Consider the following 8,470-nt stretch of genomic DNA (forward strand, 5'->3'; position numbering starts at 1 on the left):
TGTAAACTCCTTTATCCTCAGTTCTGACACTCTTCAGTCTGAGAGAGAAGTTTCCTTTGGGGATTTCAGCAGTGAAGAACTCAACTCTGTCTCTGTATTGTTCATCTGATGAATCTGGTAAAGTATCATTGTTTTGGTAGAGCAGAACCAGAATATTTCCATCTGTTTTCCTCCATAAAACCTTTTCAATATGTTCAGGTTTGATGTGAGAGTCTACAGAGCAGCTCAGAGTGACGTCCTCACCATCATATGCAGAAACAGACCGATCTGATCCTGATACTATCAAACATTCTGAGAGAATAAAAATGGTTTAAATTCCAATACATAAAATACATCCAATGTAATATATATTTTCAGCAGAATTCAGATGGCTCTCACTCACCATGTTTTATTTGAACCTCAGTCTCACCAGAATCCTGCTGACTGTAAACTCTACATGTGTATCGTCCCTCATCTTCAGCTCTCAGATTTTCCAGACAGAGGGAGAAGTTTCCATGTTGAATCTGATCAGTAAAGAAATAAGCTCTATCATAATAATCCTGCTGATGGGCCTCTGGTCGACTCTCACCATCTTGATACAAATGAACCAGAGTCTCTGAGTCTGTTCTTCTCCATTCCACCTCCAGATCCTCCATTAGTAAGAGTTCATCAACATAACAGAGCAAAACCACTGAAGATCCCAGAGGAGCAACCAGAGGGCCAGCGGGACCGTGCACAATGAACCCTATCACAAAATAGACAAATTGATTCATGCGTTTATTAAAAAATAAATAAAGAAATAAAGGAAGCAAATATATTTTCGCATAATAACGTAAAGTGAAAATACTCACCATCAGCGACCATCATAAGTATTGACATAAAAATGCAGGTAAGAATGTCCATCATGTATTAAAATTAGACGAAACTAACATAAGATCATAAATTATCATGAAAACGAGAACATGGGAAGACACGCCTAAAGAAACACTTTCACTTTCGCTTTTTTGAATTACGCGCGTCAAAACTTGATTCGTTGAACTGATAAGAACAAGCGCTGAAAATACCGTTGAAATATCACATTCTGTTGGCTTTCTTGTTGATTCTTCTGAGGATGAAACCTCAGAATTGAGGTTTCTATTTGTTCAACTCTAATTGTGCTTAGCAAATAACAACTGGGAAAGCTCCTCTTCTTGTTTATGTTCTGCATTTGGTTAAGCTCTTAAATTTAGACGTCGATATTTTACAAACATAAAGGCCTATAAACCCTTTTTGTAACCTTGGCATGCCAAATGTTTTGTTTATTAATCATAAGAGCAGCTGGATAAGGAAAGTCAAATATGAAATTATTACAACACATGAGAAGCATAAAACGTCTCAGGTTACTTATGTAACCATGGTTCCCTGAGTAGGGAACGAGACACTGTGTCCTCTAGGGGGCGCTATGGGGAACGCCTCGTCGTGACCCGTGTCTGAAGAATACATTAAAAAAGAGGACGCAGTTCGAAGTTCCCATGAAAGGGAACTGCACCACCGTGAAAATGGGCGGCTTTCTATGCTTTAGCCTATTGATTATTTACTTAGTGAAGAATAAACTTTAACAGATTAGCATTGTGTTTCACTAAAATATCAGACTTTTTTTTCAAAGTTACTTTTAAAAGTGATTACTGTTACTATACGAGTTATTCATCACAATATCTTCGTTAATATTAATGAAATGTTTTTAAAATTATAGATGAAATAATACACAGCATTACCAGTATATTTGAACATTGTGTAAATGTCAATGATTGTTTTGTTTTTGTTTTTATAAAATAAATAAATCTACGATGCTGAGGGGGGGCTGCACAAACAAATAGACATACCTATGAGTACAAAGACCAGAAAATTCACGGACTATTCATTCTTTTATCTGTAAATAACTATTATTTAGACACTGAGCAAGAACGGTGTATAATACAATAAATGTAAAGATACAATATATTCATTTTAAAACAAATATTTAGTCATATGTATTCCGATAAAAGCTGCCCTTTCCAGCGACACCAGCTCTCCTTGACCCTCTGATAAGGTAAAAACAAAAAGAACTCAACCAACTGCAATAAACGTTAGTCTAACCAAAGCTCTATGACTATAAATACAGTGGGGTCCCAAAGCTTTTCCAAAATTGTACTAATTAACTCATGTTGATTATACTTTTGTTATAACATTGTTTGAACTTTGCTGCAATTAAAAAAATATATTTTCACTCGTGGTCTCACTTCTTTTGGACCCCACAGTATATATGGATCCTTCATAACACTGATCATCTGCTTTCCTTTAACAGCAAGTTCATCAACATGATGATGCAAGATGGCAACAAAATCCTTGCTAGAGGAATCATGACACAGGTTTGAATCAAATCTCATTATATACACACTGGCGGTCAAAAGCAGGCCCGTTTCTCGGCATAGGCAAGCTAGGCGGTCACCTAGGGCGCCACCAGCAGTAGGGGGCGACAATGAGCGCATGTACTGGCACTACATTTTAGCAGGGCCGTGATAATAGCTGTCTCATTTCGAAGGCTGTGCCCTCCGGAGGTCACATTCGAAGGCTGCATACGTCATCGAGGCTGTCTCATTTCAGAAAAGCAAGAAGGACACTCCGAATGCAACCTTCGAATGCGACCTTCTTTCACAGGAATTCGGAAGTTGCATGAGGTGTATCCTTCGCTGCTACACATAATCCACAATTCTTTGCGTCGCCGTAAACAACCATCGTTTATTTGAAAAAAAAAAAATGGCGGCGCCGGCAGATGTAATGTTTCACACAAGCGAAGATGTGGTGTTTAAATGTAAGTATTTTCAAGTTTTTCTTTTAAGTTGTATTACCTCAGTTGGTAGATGTGGTAAACAGGATTACAAGTGTTTAGTGACACAGCTATAGAGTGGCACAGCCAACCTGAAATATGATTGCCACCCTCACTGGGTCCCCCAACATCATTGGGCATCATTGGCCATGCAAAAAAAAGTGGCCTAAGTTCAAAGGCCAATTTAAAATATTGGTACAGTAAAAAGTGCACAAAATTAGTAATTTGTTAAGGCAGTATTTGTGGCAGTCGAGAAATCATGCTGCATAATTGGTCCAAAAGCTGCGTGTTTTTGCGCCAATGCATTGTTAAAGGATCAGTGTGTAATATTCACATATAAACTTTAACAGCTAATTAAAAAATATCGGTATAGTAAAATTTGCCAATTCACAAGATCAATACATCCTTTATTAAACTGCTTTGTTGAATTTAACGCATCCTTACGGAAGTGTTGAAATGCTGAATTAATTCATTCACTTCTAACAGCGCTTAATGGGAGCAGAGTCGTACACATAGAGGGCAGAACGTCGCGTCTATTAAAGGGGAAGTTCACGCGTCAATGAGTAACAAAGGAATAAGTAGCTGGAGTCTGATTACTTTTATTTGACTGATCAAGCTTTTTATGTAGTTTGGGGTAACAAAGGGTTTTATAGGTTTGACTGAAATAATAATGAGAAAAACAGACACATAAAATCAACAAAACAACTAAACAAAAACAGATAAAGACAAAGTAGTCATTGATAATATCTAAATTATCAATATCTGCCATCACACATTAACTTCAATAAAATATAAAGTTTCACACATTTGTAAGCATACCTGTAAGTGATGAATAGTAATTGGTTCTCAGCACCAGACTACCGTTGTCTTTTCCCTAGAGGTGTGGTGGAAGTGGGAATGTGCCATGTGAGCTTACTGTTTTCAACATAAAATGCTTTTTTTATATTTATGTTTACATTTACACTTGTGTTTATGTTAATATTGATATGGAATGAAAGTTGTTGTTCTTTGGGTTTTTTTGAGCAACAGAGATGGTGCCCCCTGAAAGTTGGTGCCCTACACAAACTAAGTACTCTGCGTATAGGGAGTGGCAGTACTGGCATATTGTGGTACATCCCCTGTAAAAACTGACTGTTGTGTTCTATATTTACTAGAAATTAATTCTTTATAGGCATGTGGAGTGAAATAAAGGCATATTATTTAACATAAACTAACGATTTTTTTTTTCATTGTGAACTTATTTTGAAAGTATACAGTTCTCTGTATACTTTCATTTCTTTCAAAATGGTGCCTCTGTGACATCACACATAATAAATGCACATGACTGACAAAGACAGAATGCAATTCTTCTTTGGATTCGGATTCCAAGAAGATCCCACATGTGTCGTCGGCGAGCATTTTAAACAGTACGACTATCAATTGCGAATAGTGCGCTATGCGTCATTTAAAAAATGTTTGCTTGACATGTTTTACAAAATAAATGTCAGTTCTTTTTAGCCATTGTCATGAATGTTTCTGGGGTGCATTTCCCGAAAGCAGCTTCCGTTGTTACCAATATTCAACAGAACTTGCGACCATGGTTAGCTAATGCTTTTGGGAAACACTCCCCAGATCTGTAACTGTTCAAAAATGTTTGATGGACCTGCTCAACAATCGTTCATGTACTTAATAAGTTACAAGTTAAAATAAGAACAATAGCACTTTTTGCTCTTGTTGAGACCACAGGTGACTCACCCCGTGACAAATGTGAGGGGAGCCAACCATCTCTGGTGAAGCCAGCTCTAGTGAGCTGTTTCAACTGAAAGAAACTTGCCCTGATTGATCTTAAAATATGTCAGTGCCCTTGTTTTGTCTCAAAATACACACCAGTAATGTTTTTTACAAGGCATGTTTATAAAAAATACTTAAATGTCCTAATTGAACTATGGCCTAATTCTGGCTTAGTTTAAGCCTTGTCTGTGAAATCATGCCACGATGTTTATATTTATAGCGAATCTCTCAAAAATTATGTTTGGGTCTTGTTTCATACCACAAGAATAAAAAGAAAATAACCTTAAAACATTTTGTATGCGTGTGCTCATTTTCATGTCAATTAACCTCCATCATTCTGTTACTCACCCAGTTGTTTGTTTACAGTTCACAGTGATGTCCTCACCCACACACTGCAGATATGGACTGATTTGGTCCTGATAAATGCTTTGAAAGACAAGAAGGAAAATATCAGCACAAAACTTCAGGTACTTTAATGAAATAATTTTTCTGCCAGACCTAATGTGGCTTTTACTCACCAACACTTTTAAATGCAACCATCTCATCCTGATGAATCTTCAGCACTGTTGTCCAACATGCCCAATGGTGGCCTCTTCTTTATATCATGAATATGTTTAAGGATGTTTGGAGGCACCAAATGTTTCTACTACTGAAAGTGTTTTTGCACTGGAGCCCATAGATGACATTATTGAGGGTAATAAATTTGAACCTTATTTTATATTTTTATGGAATCACATGAAGACAAGAGCTGACCTGAACTCTATACAGCTGGTCTCTGATCAGCCAACACACTGTAAAAAAAAACCCCCCACATCTGCTCTCCATTAGTGCATGAACTGAACTTTACTGAACTTCAGTTCTGTTTGTGGCTGTTGTGTCTCTAAATGGGCTAATAATATGAGACAAGCAGCAGCTATTGATAAAGAAAATTAATAATTCAAACACAGCAAACACTTTAAACTCCTGTGCAACCGTGATGATATGGTTATCTGTCTTTATTCGCTTAATCTCCTGAATTAAACAGTGTAAATAACGTTTTGTGCCACACAGTTAAACATCTTGCATATAATTACAGCCATTTACAAAAACAAAAAATGACTTTTGAAAAAAGCTCTTAGTAGAAACCCATTTGGATTACAATGAAGAACAACACTGAGGTGTGTTTGATCACTGTCAGGACTGGTGAGAGTTTAAACAAACACTCATTGGATAAAGTCTTTTTCTATCATTGCTTTTCATGGTTGTGTTTCCACTGAATCAAGCGGAGTTTCCTCTCTCGTCACTCATACCAGCCTCCAGATCTTGATTCAGTAGAGCATTCATTTCATGTAATTATGCTGTTTTTTTCCTTTGGTCCACTGGCTGGAGTTTCATCAGACCCTTTCTGGGTTTGGGACAAGACATATCTTAAAAAAGCCATTCAAAAGTAGATGTGTAAACATAAGTTTTATATAAATATCTATAATTTCTCTCTTTCTGCTGCCTTTGACATCACAGATCAGGACAGTCTCCAGTGAAAGTTTGAGCTGCATCTCAGATCACATTCTGTCTAGTAGGTAATACTTTTCGTTTGACACTTAATTGTGATTACTAAAAAGTATGTTCTATATAGTATGAATATGTGTAGTATGAATAAAATTTGGACACACTACATCCATGCCAGTCACTGTCATTCACAAATCCTTTCCTGTGTCCTCATGGGATAGTAAAGTGTCCTCTGAATATGCACTTCAGGATCTTGAAATAGAAGGTCATCCAGGTATATTATGCATACTGTTTTTTATTATTTTACTATTATTTATTTAGTCATTTAGCAGACGCTTTTATCCAAAGCGACTTACAAATGAGGAAAACAGAAGCAATCAATTGTAGTATTAAAACAACTACCGAAACAGAAGTGAAACAAGCAATAGGAATTAATTAGCAATAGGCAATTTTTGCCTACTATATAGTACAGATAGACATATTTGGACGCAGCATGTGTGTTCTTGTGGCGTCATCAGCCAATCAGTGTTATCAAGAAGTCACTTCACTTTGGTTCCAGAGTGTATTTTCTATATTTTCTATTCATATTACTCATATATTTATTCTACTTCTATATTTTTTTATAATTATTTTCTATTTTTCTATATAGGAACTTAAAATGCATCAATTAACAGGTTTTTATTGTAGCATCCTTTTACATTAAAATAACAAAATTTTCAAGTTTAATAACTAAAAATTCTCCTTATATTACAGGTTGATTTATTAAATATGATTTACATTAAATACAATACTAACTTGATATGATTGTAGACATGTTTTTAGCCCTGTTGTTTGGAGAGAGGGAAGGAAAAGAGATTACTGAAAACAGTATGTTTTACTTTTGAAATCATTTGGCAACCAATACTAAATTATCCATTTGTTATTTGTAACAGAATGTCACTAGACTCTGCTTTACAATTTAGTTTTCAGTCTCCGTTTGTTGTTTTTTACTCAAGAGGAACTCTTTTGCAGACAGACAGACAGAGCAGTCAGAGTACAGGGTAAATGTGAAAGACTGTTTCTCATGTCTTTGTCTGTGAAACATCAGGATCAGCTGCAGACAGATTCTCCATTTCACGATTCTCTGGTGTATTCTGTGTTTAAAACAAGACGTTGTTTGGTACAAATCAGTACTCCACGCTAAGATGTCAAAGCTTATATTGCAGATCAGCAGATACATCATATATAATTATTACATTACCATGAGTTGACCTCTTTGATGTGAGTTCCTTTGATTGTGTGTAGATCTGTATTTGAAAACAGAATTACAGATTAAACATGGATACATACACAGTTGAATGTACTGCATACATACACATACAGTACATACTGTGTTGAATAAAAATCTGAACTTACCCAGTTGTAACAATCCTCACTATGTGACAGGAGACATTAGAGAGAAAGTTGTTTCAAATGTTAATAATCGATTGAATCAAATTATTGAATCAAATCAGAATCGCAGCAAATAAATCAGATTCTGTAAGTATTTTGAACAGATTCGATGGCCAATTTTTTTGACCAATTTTTGACCAAATGTTCCTAAAAACCTCAAGCATACAAATCATACTAATGTTCCTGAGTCTGAGTCACTATTTGTAAAGTTCACTGCTGGGAAATTTGATAGATTTTAATCTTTCTCTGTGTCACTATACTGTCACTTTTGCCTTTATTATCACAGAGCAAAAGTAAACAAAAATAAATAAAAAATAAAGATACTTACAGAAAGCACGCATTTGTAAAATCAGCCAATACAAGCCAAAAACACTTTCAGAAGGGAATACAATGACTCTCATATCCTTCATGACACGCTCACCATTTCCTAAGAATTAAAAGAATAACAAAGAAGAGAAAGAAGCACAGGACATTTGAAAGCAAAATGGTAAAGCAATCTTTAGCATTTGTAAAATGTAACCCTGCTGTGCTCTGTTAATTTTTAGCATGGTTTTTGCATTATATAAAATGGTGTGATGTTAAAAGATTTCTATAATATCTATAAACGGCTATACACACATACACAAATGCATATATACAAATATGGAAATACAAACATATAATTATTTGCAGAAATTATAGATTTCCACTTACGTGCTTTCAGGATCAGTTCTGCTGTCAGTGTAACAGAGCTCAACAAAACAAGACCAACTGCTCCAAACATGAACATGATTTCATTACAGCGAGGCACTATAACAGATGCACAAAACAATCAAATAGTTGCATTAATTATGCAGATCTCTTTTCTATGCAACACTATCAAATTGTATCTCTCTATCTATCTATCTATCTATATATATACAGTGGGTACGGAAAGTATTCAGACCCCCTTAAATTTTTCACTCTGTTATATTGCAGCCA

General features: G+C 35.6%; 2 pseudogenes; both read right to left on the reverse strand.

Annotated features, from left to right (window-relative positions):
* LOC107673209 (uncharacterized) overlaps nucleotides 1-856 on the reverse strand; it is a 28,170-nt pseudogene extending 27,314 nt beyond the window's left edge.
* Nucleotides 857-6,903: 6,047 nt separating this feature from the next.
* LOC107673203 (uncharacterized) overlaps nucleotides 6,904-8,470 on the reverse strand; it is a 12,250-nt pseudogene continuing 10,683 nt past the window's right edge.

This window comes from Sinocyclocheilus anshuiensis, unplaced genomic scaffold (assembly GCF_001515605.1).
Source record: "Sinocyclocheilus anshuiensis isolate Anshui unplaced genomic scaffold, SAMN03320099.WGS_v1.1 scaffold724, whole genome shotgun sequence".
NCBI classification, from domain to species: Eukaryota; Metazoa; Chordata; class Actinopteri; order Cypriniformes; family Cyprinidae; genus Sinocyclocheilus; species Sinocyclocheilus anshuiensis.